Consider the following 18,388-nt stretch of genomic DNA (forward strand, 5'->3'; position numbering starts at 1 on the left):
TTATGTATCGTTACTCCCTCGCATCTGGAGGAAAATAGTCATTATTCATGTGACGATAATCCTTTGTGTGAAGTGTGATAATCAGTCACAAACAGTCATGAATTGCTCTGCTGAGAGGGATAGGCATACAAGACAATGCAAATGTGATGTAATGTGTGTACAATAATTGTGTTGTGCTCTGTGCTCCCTACCCTTTCCTTTTGGCAGGCGTGACGTCACATTTCAAGGCAGTTGGTTGAGCTGGAGGTAGAGGAGGAGACGAGCAACCCAGCGAGTTGAAGGGCCTGCGAAAAAAAGAGACGTCGTTAAAAGATAACCAAGCACATTGGCTTTTAAAAGTCAACTTTTAGACCCCGAAAGTGAATATCGAAGACTACTTTTGCAAATTCCTGACCTGATAATCCGATTCAACTGGAGAAACCACCAAGGTAAGAACACAACGAAACGCTGACTAACTGAGCGCAAAGTTATGGTTGCTTTGCTTGACGGGAGGTGCAGTTGGTGATGACTGGCATTTGTTGGTTTTGGTTAATGACAACATTACGAGCAGATTCAGATTTTTATTTTGAAGATTAGAAAATACAACAGTTAGAATAATGCTCGTGGATTCGGCGCCGAGAAAGTAGAATAGTATTGTTGTGTTTGTCCATGCGGTTTTCTATCTTCTCCGTGGCTTTGTCCACGGCAGTACAATACAATAGCCCATTGCCGCTTGGTAGGCTACGACGGAGATGAGTGTTTGCGCTTTTGCTAATATTTTTTTGCAACATTGTATTAGTTATGTTTCAAACTTTAACATTATATCTCTTGAATAATCACTCTGCTTCGATTTTCATTCGTGGTACATTTGTTTACATACTGTAGTTAGACGGTCTTGGTGAGCAACATGTAGGCCTATTTGCAATGAGCATTAATGTTATTTTTATTCTCTGTAAAACGTGCTCATACAAGCCCAGTGTAATTGTTGAACTACACACACAATCTATATAAAATATAATGCATTCTGCCTATGCGTTTCTGTTTTATTGTGAGGTGATAGTTTTTTGATGGCCATGATAAGGTGTGGTGTACCTGTTTTTGCTCAACTGTAACAACCTGAAACTGTGGCGATGAAGAAGATACAACCATTATTCTCTATTTGTCAGGGGGTGTTGGCTTGCCAGCCCAAGAGGTCAAGGCAAGATGGGACTTAAACCGTTTCGTGTAATGAACACCTTCAGTTCTTAGGTCTACACCCGCTTCCATACACTTCCACAGCAATTATGACAACTTACGGAGGACGTCCTCCAACCTATCATGTTGTCCATCCAATCAAAGGATCGGAGAATGAAAGCATAAGCTACAGTTATTTAGTACTGCAGTGCAATACATGTGGTGAGTAGTTGATTCAAAGAGCGAGAAAGACAATATTTGAACAGTTTTGAACAAATGAATTTGTTAAAAAATGAAGGAAAGCTAGAGAAAGGTATTTTGTATTTTTTTCTCACTTTCACTTACTTAGCTAAAGAATTCAGCTAGCTAATTTAACCTACTTAAACATCCAGCGCAAACAGGGATACTATGTTAGCTAGCTGGCTATGACTGTCCAACAGATAGTCATAGCCAAGTCAAGGTAAACTTTTGGTTGGACTAATTTATTGCTAAACTATTTACTGAACTGCTTACTGACTGTACTCTGTAACGTTACTTCATGATTGTAGCTGTTTTGCTAACGTTTTAGTTCTATTAGCTATGTTGACTATGACGTTACTTTAGCTAATATGGTGACAACGATGTAGGCTGTGTGTAGAGGTTATGATATGGTTTGGCTTGTAAAGGTTTTTTCGCCTGGTCTCAAAGCTGATGTGTTGTGCATTGAAGTCCACAAGCGAAGGGAAAAGGTGAGAGGAGGAGACCCCATAGATGCGAGAAGGAATACAACGTGGCTGCTTTGAAGATGAACTGTGTTTACATGTGATCATGGGTGTATTCATTCTGACAATTCTGTTGAAAAATGTTTCTTAAATGGAATGAAACGGGGATTAACATACCTGCATTTGTCCAATAGACCTCTCGTTTGCAACTGTTGGACTGGTGGTTTACACCCTTGATAAGATGCAGGCAAGAGTGTGCAAGGCGGTATTGAATGTGTCACTGTCTGTCACCTCAAATCTTTCTCTCAAACTGTGTGCACCTACGTTGTAAACTTTAATTCCTAGGCTAGTTTATAGCAACCTAATGATGGGTATAGGGAAAATTAGAGTATCATGTAGTAAGTAGCCTAAACCTATCAATGATACATTGAACTGGGTGAATGGAATATCTCCCTCATCTTAAATGGCACCGACCACCGCTGACCTAATTTAGACATACAATGTTTAAAACATTTTTGTTTTTTGAAGCCACAACCATGTCAACACAAAGTAGAGACAAATACACAGTTTGTCCTCCGGACCAGCATTTAGGAAGCAATAACCTATACTAACTTCGTTGTCTGTTCAGTCAGTGTCGATCTTAACCAGCTCTGTATCGGATACTTAATATCAAATCAAATTTTATTTGTCACATATACATGGTTAGCAGATGTTAATGCGAGTGTAGCGAAATGCTTGTGCTTCTAGTTCCGAAAATGCAGTAATAACCAACAAGTAATCTAGCTGGGAGTACAGGAGAGGGCTCAGAACGCACCCTTGTGGGGCCCCAGTGTTGAGGATCAGCGGGGTGGAAATGTTGTTGCCTACCCTCACCACCTGGGGGCGGCCCGTCAGGAAGTCCAGTACCCAGTTGCACAGGGCGGGGTCGAGACCCAGGGTCTGGAGCTTGATGACGAGCTTGGAGGGCACTATGGTGTTAAATGCCGAGCTGTCGTCGATGAACAGCATTCTCACATAGGTATGTATTCCTTTTGTCCAGATGGGTTAGGGCAGTGTGCAGTGTGGTTGAGATTGCATCGTCTGTGGACCTATTTGGGCGGTAATCAAATTGGAGTGGGTCTAGGGTGTCAGGTAGGGTGGAGGTGATATGGTCCTTGACTAGTCTCTCAAAGCACTTCATGATGACGGAAGTGAGTGCTACGGGGCGGTAGTCGTTTAGCTCAGTTAACTTAGCTTTCTTGGGAACAGGAACAATGGTGGCCCTCTTGAAGCATGTGGGAACAACAGACTGGGATAGGGATTTATTGAATATGTCCGTAAACACACCAGCCAGCTGGTCTGCCCATGCTCTGAGGGCGCGGCTGGGGATGCCGTCTGGGCCTGCAGCCTTGCGAGGGTTGACACGTTTAAATGTTTTCCTCACGTCTGCTGCAGTGAAGGAGAGTCCGCATGTTTTAGTTGCGGGCCGTGTCAGTGGCACTGTATTGTCCTCAAAGCGGGCAAAAATAATAATAATAATAATTTCCACCACTATGGCTGTATTTATACAGGCAGCCCAGTTCTGATATTTTTTTTCCCACTAATTGGTCTTTTACCAGTCACACAATATATTTTTCAGAGCTGATCTGATTGGTCAAAAGGCTAAGTGAGAAAAAAAACGCAGCCATGGAGCTTTGCACCTGTGCTAGAGATACCAGAAATTCACTCTCAGTTCTCAATGCTTATTATTTCCTCACCTGCACAGGTCTAACTGAGAGAATAGTAATATCCTTCACAGACATACTATTTTCATCTGCCTGCAAAATGTCGCTGGTAACATCATTTGACTCTCAAATGCATTCCAACGGTTTTGCTTCAGTTCTCACACTGCTATTAAAAGCAAATCAAAATAGCAGTCTAAACTACAAATAGAATGATTCTTTGGATGTAGACTGACTAGTTGTTGAACGACATGCATTGGCAACCAGACCAATGAGTGCAGGGTAGAATAATTGTGAAATGATTAGGGTTGAACTTGGTCAATCATAGTGTTTTTAAACATAAATAATGATATGACTCTCAGAAGGATACTTTGGGAATTTGCCAATGGGGCCCTTTATGTACTTCCCCAGAGTCAAGTTAACTAGTGGATACAATTTTTATGTCTCAGTGTTCGGTTTGAAGGAAGTTGCTAACCAGAGCTAGCACAATTGCTAATCAGCACTAGCACAATTGCTAACTAGTGGGGAAAAACCCATAGACTTCCAGTCATTGTGCTAATGCTAGTTAGCAATAGCTCGCGACACTACGTCTAACTTCCTTCATACTAGACACAGAGACAAACAAATTGTATCAGTGAGTTCATCAGACTCTGGGGAAGTAGATTGCCAAAATCCCAAATTATCCCTTTCAACTGTGAAAATGAAATCTGGGAATACATTTAATATCTGTAGTACTGCAGTCATGTGTTTCTACCGTATCCCAAAGTGAACCTGCATGGCCAAAAATAATATCCAAGCTCCAGGTTTGAAATGTCTCTCTGCAAAGTGTTTTAATTGCCTGTAAAACTCTACTCTCGATGTTAGCTGCCTCTTGACTGATATTAGCACACAGCCTAGATAAGTGTTCAGCTAGTTCACAATGTGTCAACTTAACAGGCTACAGCAGATGGCACATGTTTCACAAAATGGACTGGTTCCAACTTCCAAGAGCAATATTGCTAGAACTTCATTAGCTACATAGTTGTAGCAAAGCAATTACACTCAACTGGCTTGCAAATTTTGTGTAGTGCGAAGTCCTTGACCAATCCAAGCCAGCTCACAGCACAATCAGGCAGGCCATTATCCATAACAAGGCCTCCCTCTACTCTTTATTTCCCCAGGGTAGCCTAGTGGTTAGAGCGTTGGACTAGTAACCGGAAGGTTGCCAGTTCAAACCCCCGAGCTGACAAGGTACAAATCTGTCGTTCTGCCCCTGAACAGGCAGTTAACCCACTGTTCCTAGGCCGTCATTGAAAATAAGAATTTGTTCTTAACTGACTTGCCTGGTTAAATAAAGGTAAAATAAAAAAAGAAAAAACAGTTGGGTGAAGAAGAGTGATGTTGTTGGAGGTCTGGAATAAGTCATTTTTGTATTAGAGGTCGATGTGGAAAAAGTAGCCTTTTTACTATTTCATCGCTGTGCAGTGAATCATCAATGCCAGGAACAAGGATGAGTGAGAGTAATGGTACTTTAAAGTATTGGAGGAAACTTTGACTTTCCTTTTACATGAGGTAAATGTTACCTAGCAAATAAAGTAAACTCCTGTGCCAGCGGTTACTGAGACAGGGCTTTAATACTACCTTAATGCTCAGGGTCTGCCCTTGGTTCACCCCAGACTTGACTGCCTTGACCAGCACAAACACATCCTGTGGCGTTCTGCGTTAGCATCTTTCAAAAATTATCTTTCAAAAATTACTAGCCTATTCAACCTCCTTCGTATCGTCTGAGATCCCCAAAGATTGGAAAGCTGCCGTGGTCATCCCCCTCTTCAAAGGGGGAGATGCTCTAGACCCAAACTGTTATAGACCTATATCCATCCTGCCCTGCCTTCCTAAAATCTTCAAAAGCCAAGTCCATAAACAGATCACCGACCATTTGGAATCCCACCGTATCCTCTCCACTATGCAATCTGGTTTCCGAGCTGGTCATGGGTGCACCTCAGTCACGCTCAAGGTCCTAAACGATATCATAACCGCCATTGATAAAAGACAATACTGTGCAGCCGTCTTCATCGACCTGGCCAAGGCTTTCGACTCTGTCAATCACCGCATTCTTATCGGCAGACTAAATAGCCTTGGTTTCTAAAATGACTGCTCGCATGGTTCACCAACTACTTCTCAGATCGAGTTCAATGTGTCAAGTTGGAGGGCCTGTTGTCCAGAGTCTCTATGGGGGTGCCACGGGGTTCAATTCTCGGGCGACGCTCTTCTCTATGTATATCAATGATATCGCTCTTGCTGCTGGTGATTCTCTGATCCACCTCTACGCAGACGACACTATTCTGTATACATCTGGTCCTTCTTTGGACACTGTGCTAACAAACCTCAAAATGTGCTTCAAAGCCATACAACACTCCTTCCGTGGCCTCCAACTGCTTTTAAATACTAGTAAAACTAAGTGCATGCTCTTCATCCGATTTCTGCCCACACCCTCCCGCCCGACGCGCATCACTACTCTGGACGATTCTGACCTAGAATATGTGGACTACTACAAATACCTAGGTGTCTGGTTAGACTGTAAACTCTCCTTCCAGACTCACATCAAGCATCTCCAATCCAAAATTAAATCTAGAATCATCTTCCTATTTCGCAACAAAGTCTCCTTCACTCATGCCGCCAAACGTACCCTCGTAAAACTGACTATCCTACCGATCCTTCACTTCGGCGATGTTATTTACAAAATAGCCCCCAACACTCTACTCAGCAAACTGGATGTAGTCTATCACAGTGCCATCCTTTTTGTCACCAAAGCTCCAAATGCTACACACCACTGCGACCTGTATTCTCTTGTTGGCTGGCCCTGACTACATATCCGTTGCCAAACCCACTGGCCCCAGGTCATCTATAAGTCTTTGCTAGGTACAGCCCCACCTTATCTCAGCTCACTGGTCACTGTAGCAACACCCACCCGTAGCACACACTCCAGAAGGTATATTGCACTGTCCATCCCCAAAGCCAACACTTCCTTTGGCCGCCTTTCCTTCCAGTTCTCTGCTGCCAACGACTGGAACGAATTGCTAAAATCTCTGAAGCTGGAGTCTTATATCTCCCTCTAAAACTTTAAGCATCAGCTGTCAGAGTAGCTTACCGATCACTGTACCTGTACGCAGCCAATCTGTAAATGGCACACCCTACTACCTCATCCCCATATTATTACTTACCCTCTTGCTCTTTTGCACCCCAGTATCTATACTTGCACATCATCATCTGCACATCTATCACTCCACTATTAATGCTAAATTGTAATTAGTTTGCCTCTGTGGCCTATTTATTGCCTACCTCCCTCCCTACTCTTCTACATTTGCACACACTGTACATAGATTTTTCTATTTTTCTTTTCTACTTGTTTGTGTAACTCTGTTGTTTTTGTCGCACTGCTTTGCTTTATCTTGGCCAGGTCGCTGTTGTAAATGAGAACTTGTTCTCAACTGGCCTACCTGGTTAAATAAAGCTGGAAAAAAATACATTGGGAATAGGGTACCATTTGGGATGCAGCCAGTGAATCCAAGAACACCTCGGGCTGAGCCACATCCTGGTCAGTGTGACCCAGAACTAACTCTATGGTAGTCTAGATTATGCTCAGGGCATTTGATTACCCTAGTGCACTCAAACATGTTTTTTTCATCACATGAGAGATTATCCCAATAGCATGCTGTAACCTCTGAACATGAGAAGGAGGCATGGGCAGGGGAGGTACAATGATCCGCTCTGTTTAGTAGTGAGGGCTGACGCACTTCCCGGACTCTCTCACGTTGGTAGCATATGTCTACCCGATTTGGGTACGGAACTGCTAGTGCACCTGGCAGTAAGTAGTAGGATACTTCTGTGTGTGGCCCCACTTGAACCCCATTGCAACGGAGAAAAGAGGGAGCATTTACGTGGCTTGCAGTGTAACACTAGTTACTGGACCTTGTGTCACTTCACCTGGTGTTGATATTGTATTTCCTTACTCTCTCTCCATTTGGAGAATGTAATGTGGTAATATTTGATATGTAAGCATGCGCTATATTGTATACCTCGCATGCAAAGAGTCTATTATATGTATATCTGACTCCGTAAAGATGATTAACAATATGCAAGGTGCTATGTAGACCACGTGCAAGTATTATGCTTTTAGCTGTCAAAAATCAAGGAATGGTCATGAGAATGGAATTTTAAGAGCATTTAATGACTTGCATTATATGAAGCTTAAGTTTCAAAGCATTACGAGGCACTTCTAAGCATGATCGGAGAGGGAGAGAGAGAATCTCACCACAGCAGGTCAGGAACAAAAAAGAGAATGAGACAATGAATCTAAGACCGTGTATAACATCTGAGTTGTTTGGATTCCAAATCTGAGTTGTTTACCAATAGAATTACTGTAACGTTAACTTCCAATCAGATGTAACACCTACATGATGTAATCTCAACAGAACCTCTGCTTCTCAGAGGTGTGACGATGGCAGTTGGTGAGATCAACACAAAGAAGGCTGAATTCCTGAGAAGACGATAATAGCTTTTGCATAGTGTGTTAATAAGAAGAGTCACTGCGGGGGGGGGGGGGGGGGGTGAGCTGCCCAACAACAATATTCTTCTTACAGGAAGTTGAACTCCTTCCTCTATTATCTTTCAGAACATCATTTGAACCCGTCTTTGATTCAGTCTGTGGGAACTTGGTAGTGCGCAAAATTTTAGGGTAGCTGTAAAACGTGATACTAGTTTGCGAGGAGCCGTGTTGCTAATTCGTTATGAGGATTGTTTACTGGGTGAGTTTTTAACCGAGTTCCAGTAGCTAGGGATATTTCCAGTATCAGGGCTAGAGTTGGCATCTCGCCCCTCGAGTGAAGGTGCTATTTGAGCATTCTCCATTTCGGAGTTGAAGCGGGCAAGCATAGACACAGTGCATGTGGGCAAGCATAGACACAGTGCATGTGGGCAAGCATAGACACAGTGCATGTGGGCAAGCATAGACACAGTGCATGTGGGCAAGCATAGACACAGTGCATGTGGGCAAGCATAGACACAGTGCATGTGGGCAAGCATAGACACAGTGCATGTGGGCAAGCATAGACACAGTGCAAGCATAGACACAGTGCATGTGGGCAAGCATAGACACAGTGCATGTGTAGGGCACAGTGCATGGGCAAGCATAGACACAGTGCAGCAAGCATAGACACAGTGCAGTGCATGTGGGCAAGCATAGACACAGTGCATGTGGGCAAGCATAGACTCAGTGCATGGGACATAGACAGTGCATGTGGGCAAGCATAGACACAGTGCATGTGGGCAAGCATAGACACAGTGCATGTGGGCAAGCATAGACACAGTGCATGTGGGCAAGCATAGACACAGTGCATGTGGGCAAGCATAGACCTAGTGCATGTGGGCAAGCATAGACACAGTGCATGTGCTGGTGTACATGAATACAACTGGGTTTGTCATATTGCGAGCTTTGAAAGATAAGCCTAAAGCCTTGGGATGCTTGTGATCTTGAAAGCTACTTGCTGGAAGAGAACATTGTGTTGGGAAAGAAATCTTCACCACTGTTGCTGTTTCTTATCGTGTGGAAGGGTCCTATCGGGGTTTCTGCTTGTAGACGGATAACAAAAAGGCAGGGGTTGGATTTACTTGGATTCTGGTCGAAGCCAGTCAGGAAATCTTTGGGCTGTAGTGCATAGGCAGACCAAAGGGCTGTCAAGGGGAGGCCACGTTTTGGATTGTGAAGGCATCAGTGTAGCTTAAATAGCCTAACTGCAGTGTGTGTGTGTGTGTACACATCTGATTTTTTAAAGTTTTTGTTTGAACCTTTATTTAACTAGGCAAGTCAGTTAAGAACAAATTGTTATTTTCAATTTGGTTGGTTGTCATTACCTACCTCGGTGACACATCATGGTACATATGCTTCCAATCAAAATCAAATCAAATGTTATTGGTCACGTACACATGGTTAGCAGATGTTATTGTGAGTGTAGCTAAATGCTTGTGCTTCTAGTTCCCGACAGTGCAGTAATATCTAATAAGTAATCTAACAATTCCCCAACAACTACCCAATACACACAAATCTAAAGGGGTGATGGAGAATATGCACATATAAGTTTATGGATGAGAGATGGCCGAGCGGCATAGGCAAGGTGCAGTAGATAGATTAGTCATATCACATCACTGTATTTTATACTAAGATATTTTAACATTGATTAAAGTGGCATTTTTTTATTTTACCTTTTTATTTAACTAGGCAAGTCAGTTAAGAACAAATTCAGCCTAGGAACAGTGGGTTAACTGCCTCGTTCAAGGGTAGAACGACAGATTTGTACCTTGTCAGCTCGGGGATTTGACGTTTCGGTTACTAGTCCAATGCTCTAACCACTAGGCTACCTGCCACCCCAGGTTGTTTTCCTTGATGATCTTTTTGGCCTTCCTGTGTCATCGGGTGTTATTGGTGTCCTGGAGCGCAGGTAGTTTGCCCCCGGTGATGCGTTGTGCAGACCGCACTACCCTCTGGAGAGCCTTGCGGTTGAGGGCGGTGCAGTTGCTGTACCAGGATGTGATGCAGCCCGACAGGATGCTCTCGATTGTGCATCTGTAAAAGTTTGTCAGAGTTTTGGGTGACAAGCCTGAGGTTGAAGAGGCGCTGTTGCGCCGCCTTCACCACACTGTCTGTGTGAGTGGACCGTTTAAGTTTGTCTGTGATGTGTACACCCAGGAACCTTCCACCTTCTCCACTGCTGTCCCTTTGATGTGGATAGGGGGCTGCTCCCTCTGCTGTTTCCTGAAGTCCACGATCATCTCCTTTGGTTTTGTTGACGTTGAGTGAGAGGTTGGTTTTCCTGACACCAAACTCGGCTGCATAATGATGTCATTCCCCCCATCCCACATGGCAACAGTGTTGCGTGTTCAGATTTGCCAAGACAGAGACTCATCTAGAGATGGAAAACAGAACAGGAGAGGGAACCTCTCAACAAAGAAGAAATGGTTGTTCCTTTTTCAAGAGGAGCAGATTCCAAGAAAAAAGGGGAATCTACAACATTAACTCTCCAGTGAATCAGAGTCGACGTGAAAGAGGATGTTAATGAAGCCTAACAACGTAGACTAGTGTGTATGACTGACCTCATCCATCAACTAAGTAAGCCGTATGCAGCTAATATATACACACCCCATGCAGTTTCCAGTTTGTACACTTCTCTGTGTTGACCTAGACTAGAGCAGGCCTCAAAACAGGCTGGATGACAGTGAGATTACCGTGGTAATGTGAACTGCAACAGGAGCACCGTATAATGCAGAGAAATGTTTCTGTTGCGTTGAGTGTGCATGTCAGTGTGGTTTTTGTCAGACTAGGGATTTTACACTCCGAGATCAAAGAGCTATTCTATCAGTGAAGCAGAGCCTGGTGTCACCAGATCATAATCATTGTCACGGAACACTTGTGTCACTTGTGACTCTGGCTGTCGGTGCTAAATGGGACAAAGTGAAACCGAGAGGGAGAGAGAGAGAGATTTAGAGTGAGAAAGGCGACGGGAGAGGAGAAACAGCCCCTGTAGAAATGTCCTGTCTAATAAAATCTGACAGTTACTCAAAAAGACACTGGGGTTGTCTCATGAAATTGAAGGGTTAGCAGTTGGCACGCTTGGCAATGTATCTCATTAAGATGTGCCGACATCAGAAGCATTTATTCTTTTAATTGGTCTGAGCTAATAAAATATTTTTGCTAGAAGATGGCTCATGGGTAGGTTACAATGTCTCTGGGGAACCGTGTTGCTAGCTTGCACTGTTTCCTCTACTTTCATGTGGTGGTGGAAATGTCAGTTGTATTTTGATAAGACGTCATTTGAAAATTCTCCATCTGTTTCGCCTGCCTCGTCTCCACAGGTCTATCTTCCACCGGTATGTTTGTGTAATGGATGATTATCCCATCTGCGATTCTCCGAGACAAACGGCTTTTGTTCTGTCTCTAGGCGAATAGTAATGGGTCATCCGACTCCACCAACGTGAGAGATTTGAATATTACCTGCTTTGTCCAACTTTTCCTCTGGAATATAGATTTCACAGCTTCTTACGGTCTCTGTTTTCTCAGCACCTCAGCTCAGAACGACAGATTTCAACACCAGGCGGTTGCTATCACAACAGTCTCAGGATGTGCAGTGGATGCCAGATTTCCACCACAATCACTTCACTTCAAATCTCAACATCTTAGTTCGTACCTGGAAGAGTGACTAGAGTTTTTCAGAAGTTGGGCCAAGATGAATTCCCCAACATCTATTTTGTTGTCTTGCATAAATCAGGGTTTGAAACATGCAGATTTCAATCATGGGAGAGATCAATGAAACTGAAACTGAAGATGCCTATCAGAGTCAGACGGTCAAAGCCTCTGCTTACCCAGTATACTGGCAACAGAAATGCTTAGAGCTCCAGATCTTTCAGTTTAGGTTCTCAGGCTCAGGTTCATTTGATGAATCCTAGGGAGAACAGCGGCTTTGACTCCAAACTGACCGCTGTGTACGGACAAATGAGGGATTCCTCTTCCTCCAGGAAACGGCAGGCAGGTTCTGGTCATCACGAAAACAACCTCTGTCCAGCTGAGGCATTCACAGCTTCCTGCTATGATGGCCAATCGCACAGATTCATGTGGACTTTCGTAATGGCTTTTCCAGTTGGAGCTTGTTTTAGGCTAACTTGTTGTGGAGATGGGATGTTAGATTCCACTGCTGTGTCATTTTGAATGAGCTTAAAGCATCTGAAAAGCATAATCTTCCTAGCTACCCCTCATAACAATTCAAGTTTAGGCTAATACGCTAACAGCACTCATCATAATTACTTTTCTCGCCACTTAACAGCAAAATTCTTCAGAGATTTAGCAGCCATTGCTGGAATAGTAGGACCACCCTTACATGAGACATTTTAGTAATTTAGCAGATGCTCTTAACCAGAGCGATTTACAGAAGCAATTAGGGTTAAGTGCCTTGCTCAAGGGCACATTGAACGATTTTTCACCTAGTGTGCTCTGGGATTCGAACCAGCAAATTTTGATTACTGGCTCAATGCTCTTCTGAATTTTGAACCACGGGGATGGCAAATTCACTTTTCAGATGCAGCAATTGACAGCACACACTACTATTATATTATTATTATTACTTTTAGATGGTTATTGTTTTGTGACTCTGGACCAAGAAAAATACTTTGCAGCAGGCTTGTCATAGATTAGAATAGGCCTACGTCGTGGCCTGCGCCTGACCTCGAACTATCCATTCAACCACGATGAGTCCTGAGCCTGTGACCTTTACCGGAATGTCGGAATGCCTCATGGAGCTGGTCATCCAGTGTTGAGCAGGTGGGATGCTTGCTGTGAAAATTAAAACGGGGGACATTGTTCTGTAGGTATGTTAGCTGATGGCTCTAATAGCCTGCTGTGCTCATGACACGAACAGTGTGATAGAACAATACACTACATCTGTGTCATTTTGGCCATGGAAAAAGCTCAATCAGACAGACAACAAGATGACATTTTGACCTACTGTTTTGAGGCTATAACTAAATACTTAGTTATGTTTCTGTTTGCATGCCACCATGCCTCACTGTCAGCAGGTTAGGGTGAGGCAGAGCCTGCCTCTGAGTCTAACTATGGAGTTGACTATTCCCTCTAGAACGTTCTATAGCTCTCTCTCCCTTTCCCTCTCTCTCCTCTTATCCTCTTTCCCTGTCTCTCTCTGTCTCTCTCCCTCGACCCACTCTCTCTATCCACTCAAACCTCCATTCCGAGCAGCTTTCCCAACAGAAGCATGTTAGTGTTATTTTTTTAACCAGCTAGCAGGGAGGGATACGGCACAATCTGTGGACAGGCTGAAGAGGAGTCGGGGACCACATTTGAACTGAGAAGTGGTTCTGAAAGGTTGGTCATGTTAAAAAAAAAATATATATTTATTTATTGGAAAGGATTGGTTTATGTAAGAGAGCTTGCTGTTGTTGAAGGGTCAATATGTCTTTTCCCACTGGTTTCTAAGAAAGGCAGGCTCTTCAATTCAGAAGGGCAGGATCTTGTTCCCTTGTTCTTTCTTGTCAGGCCTTAAGTTGCTTTGTCCGCTTTGCTGTTCGTCTTTTCATAGAATAAAGATGGGTTTTCTTTGAATGAGGCGACTTTCTCTGCTCTTTGTGTCTGCTACCTGCAAACCCGTTCCCTCACCAGACAGTGAGTGCACAGAAACATTGTTTCTGAATATCAGGCCCAGAGTCTCTCCTCAGTACTGAATGAGAGCCTTGGGGTGAACTAGACTGTTGCAGTTCTCTCTCTCTCTCTCTCTCTCTCTCTCTCTCTCTCTCTCTCTCTCTCTCTCTCTCTCTCTCTCTCTCTCTCTCTCTCTCTCTCTCTCTCTCTCTCTCTCTCTCTCGCTCTCTCGCTCTCTCTCTCTTCCACTTGGGAAATAAACGTGTTATACATCCAATAAGACTAAAAGTATGTGCTCTAGCAGCAGACGTGAACGTTGTCACACTGCCTAAAGGACCTTCTAAAGCTCTCGGTATGCAGCCCATGATGTGGAGCCAGAGACTACACTGGAAATCCAATTTGAGGAAAGCAGAGTCTGAAGGGGCAGTTTAGGGCATTTAGGATGACGAGGCGAAGTGGAGGGTGTAGCTGAGACCGAGGGGGGTAGTCAGACATTTTTACATGCACCTCCCTTAGTTGCTCTCATAATCTCTCATGGACAGACTACGTAAACGGTACCGTAGATCTGTCATGATTCAACGGGATGCGTGAGGTAACGAGCAGCATTACTTCCGGTGCTTTGGACAAAATCACGATTTCGCAGGTGAATTCTGGAAGGGGGTTCCGATCCTTGTTCTACCTCTTCTTTTAACATATATGGACCCAGTCACGACACAGGAAGTACAGGTTCCCAGGCCTCTTCCGTTAACCCTATGGTTTTAGTTATCATGTAGGCCTATGTTAATATGATATTAATATGCACGTCCAGGTGTCTTTGCTGCTCCAAAAGCCAGTGATAGTCTCCAGAGAGGCCTAGGGAGCCTGTAGTTCCTGTATCGTGACTATACTATGGGAGAGAGAGGGACATTTATTGGCTCCTGAGGCTCCTAAAGGCACAGTCTCTAGCTGTTGTGGTAACCTCTGACCCCTCTTCCTTCCTGTTTAGGTCGTAGATCTCGTCCCTCTTCCCTCCCATTCCCTCCAGACAGCTAATCTGATGTGATAGGCCTGTTCACTCATGCTATCATTCATATTTCACCTCTGTGTCTGAACGGTAGCTGATGTCGTCAGTTCTTGTCTGTTGGAAAGAGCCGTTCTGCGAACATGATGGATCCCACAACTTTTCATTTCTGGTGGCTTCGCGATCTCCTCATCGCTCTCTGCTAGACCTGTGGAGGAAGATGGATATCACACGAGAGAGAGAGAGACCCAGTCTAAATATGGACTGTGCTGATTGAATGTGGTCTCATTTGAAACACTCAGCTCTCCAGCCTGCTTGGCAGAGGCCGATAACAGCGATTAGCATAAAGAGGGAATAAAACCAGTGTTTAACGCAGCAGGCAGCGAGCTAGTCCACGGGATGGGTTCACTCTGAGGTGTACGTGTGTGGGTGTCATCAGGCCCCTCTGAGCAAATCAAGTGGAACGCAATTACTGTGTGCATCCCCGTTCTGATAAGGCTTTTAAAAGCATTCTTTCCCTCCCTCTCTCCTCTCCTTCCATCTCTCACCCATCCATCCATTATTTGTCCATGCTGTTGCACGTCCATCTGTTTCCATGTCTTTCAGTTAGGGAACCTGTCGCCCTTTGACTGTGTAACTGACAGCACTGAAAGGCCCAGTGGATGCCTGTGGTTGTCTTATTGCTCTACCAGGGCTTGACGATCAGCCAGCAGTTAAAAGCCACGATATGCTTCATCTGATCTAGGGCCTTTGTCGAGAGCAAGTTGGGCATAGCGGCGATATTTGGCTGCTCCAAAACATCCAAGCGGGCAGGCAAAAACTATGGCCAAAGAGGACATCAATTCCTTGCTCACACCGCGTGTAGGAGGGTGCGCGTGCATGTGCGAGTCAGCCCGCCGTCTATTTCAGAATTCGGGAGAATAGTCCGTCTCCCACCTGTGACGGCGCTGGGTTGTCAGAGAGCGTAGTCGGATGATTAGACCTAGATGGTAAGTTGGCAGTCACACAGACACACACACTCGTCCCTCACACACTCTGGCACTGCGGGCCAAGGCCAGATCAACGGATGTAGCAGGACCATGTCTGTCTCTGTCTCTGTCTGTCTGTCTGTCTCTGTCTGTGCCGTGACTCTACCTGCACTCTAGTTTACCCTCTGATGCAGATGTACAAACCAGGCCGTCACTGTGTGGGTACTGTGAGGGCCACGATGTGTGTACTCCTACCCCTGCCTCCCACTCAGCAGCAGTAGCAGCAGCTCCCTGGTCCATACCGACTACTGAAGGAACCTAAATCACTAGCACTATGCTAATAACATACCATGCTAATCTTGTCCTCTTTGAATAACAATTAATGACAGTGTGATCTCTTTGAATGAAAACTCCTGATTTTGCTTAAGATTGGCTACTATAAAACTCCTGAATGTCTTAGGCTATGCTTAAAATATCAAAAATGAAAATGGAAAGATCAAACAAATCATCTGAGTAATTGGAATGGATTATCTTGAGTTGAATGGACCTTTATAGGCTGAGAGCAACTGTTTAACTGTTGATGTTTCCCCTGGCCCTGTCAGCCAATGGGCTAATTTAATTATCGCTGTTTACGCTCCTCTCTGTAATAAGTAGCAACGTGTGTTAGTTGTGTGTCCTCCGGCTTGTATATCACTTAATTATGTTCCCTTTGTCAGGCTGCCTCTTCTGCCTCCAATGATCTGTACTCTCTCTCTATTCTCCCTGTTTCTGGAACATTCCACATCAACCTGGGCCTATTGTTCAACTAGTGAGGAGAAACATTGGGAAATACATTTATATTGTGTGGTGATCTGGGGTTGTGTGATATTGTGTGGTGATCTGGGGTTGTGTGATATTGTGTGGTGATCTGGGGTTGTGTGATATTGTGTGGGGTTGTGCAGGGTTGTGTGATATTGTGTGGGGTTGTGCATGGTTGTGGGGTTGTGCGGGGTTGTGATGTTGTGTAGGGCTGTAATATTGTCTGGGGTTGTGATGTTGTGGGGTTGTGCAGGGTTGTGATTGTGTGTGGGGTTGTGCAGGGTTGTGATTGTGTGCAGGGTTGTGATTGTGTGTGGGGTTGTGCAGGGTTGTGATTATGTGTGGGGTTGTGCAGGGTTGTGATTGTGTGGGGTTGTGATATTGTGAGGTTGTGTGATATTGTGTGGTGATGTGGGGTTGTGTGATATTGTGAGGTTGTGTGATATTGTGTGGGGTTGTGGTATTGTGTGGTGATGTGGGGTTGTGCAGGGTTGTGAGGTTGTGTGATATTGTGTGGGGTTGTGGTATTGTGTGGGGTTGTGCAGGGTTGTGAGGATGTGTAGGGCTGTGATATTGTGTGGTGATTTGTGGGGTTGTGCAGGGTTGTGATGTTGTGCAGGGTTGTGATGTTGTGCAGGGTTGTGATGTTGTGCAGGGTTGTGATGTTGTGTGTGTGATTGTGTGGGTTTGTGGTGATGTGTGACATTGTGTGGGGTTGTGATGTGATATTGTGTGGGGTTGTGATGTGATATTGTGTGGGGTTGTGATGTGATATTGTGCGGGGTTGTGATGTGTTTTTGTGCGGGGTTGTAATGTGTGGTGATGTGTGATATGGTGCGGGGTTGTAATGTGTGGTGATGTGTGATATGGTGCGGGGTTGTAATGTGTGGTGATGTGTGATATGGTGCGGGGTTGTAATGTGTGGTGATGTGTGATATGGTGCGGGGTTGTAATGTGTGGTGATGTGTGATATGGTGCGGGGTTGTAATGTGTGGTGATGTGTGATATGGTGCGGGGTTGTAATGTGTGGTGATGTGTGATATGGTGCGGGGTTGTGATGTGTGATATGGTGCGGGGTTGTGATGTGTGATATTGAGCAGTGAGATATTAGCTTGAGGGGTCAAACATCATTGTAAATTGTTGAGGAACTGAATGTTACAGCTGTGATTGTCTTGCTGATGACACAGAGTATGACTACTTCACCTCCCCATAACTTCCCTATGTGGCTCTGGGGCGACAGTGTGACACTAGTCACATTAGGAACACCAAGCAAACAGACAGACAGAAACCGAGTAACACGTTTGTAGTGTGTAGACTATTTGCTTAAAGTGATATCTCACACAGCCCACCTTTTTGCCAAGACTAAGGCTATTCCAAGTTGCAGGCAACAAATCGTTTTCACTTGGACGACAACCTTTTCCAGAACAGACATTGTGAGTGGGAGAGCGTTAGAAAGAGGCAGAGAGAGAAAGACGGAGTGGAAAAATGACCAAAAACTTGTCATTAAAAGAAATCCAAAATGACGTCCACAGCCAGGCTAAACATGGCTCACTCTCTGGGGCAGAATCTGCAGTAATTGAAAAGGAAGGAGGAGGTAATGATGAATATGAGAGGGGGCAGAGCAGAGGCCTACATTTTGAGTTCTATCCTTTAATGAGATTGGGGAATGAACCTGGTAGTTAAGAAAAACCTCTCTCTCTTTCTCTTATATTAAGTAATGAGAAGAGTAATGCTGGAATGTTCTTTGCAATTGTTTATTTATTTAACCCTTATTTAACTAGACAAGTCAGTTAAGAACAAAGTCTTCTTTACAATGACGTCCTACCCCGGCCAAAACCGGACGACGTGGGCCAATTGTGCGCCGCCCTATGGGACTCCCAATCACGGCCGGATGT

At 44.4% G+C, this 18,388-nt stretch overlaps 1 protein-coding gene across 2 annotated transcripts in view; it reads left to right on the forward strand.

Moving 5' to 3' along the window:
* LOC124011378 (cytoplasmic protein NCK2-like) overlaps window positions 1–18,388 on the forward strand; it is a 63,271-nt gene that overhangs the window by 334 nt on the left and 44,549 nt on the right. Inside the window, exon 2 of one of the 2 annotated variants that reach the window (XM_046324695.1) lies at window positions 208–428. The gene's annotated coding sequence lies outside the window, so the exon portion shown is untranslated. Of the gene's footprint in view, window positions 1–68; window positions 429–18,388 lie in introns of those variants that run through there. The other variant, XM_046324694.1, reaches the window with a different exon arrangement.

This window comes from Oncorhynchus gorbuscha, linkage group LG23 (genome assembly GCF_021184085.1).
Source record: "Oncorhynchus gorbuscha isolate QuinsamMale2020 ecotype Even-year linkage group LG23, OgorEven_v1.0, whole genome shotgun sequence".
Lineage (NCBI taxonomy): Eukaryota > Metazoa > Chordata > Actinopteri > Salmoniformes > Salmonidae > Oncorhynchus > Oncorhynchus gorbuscha.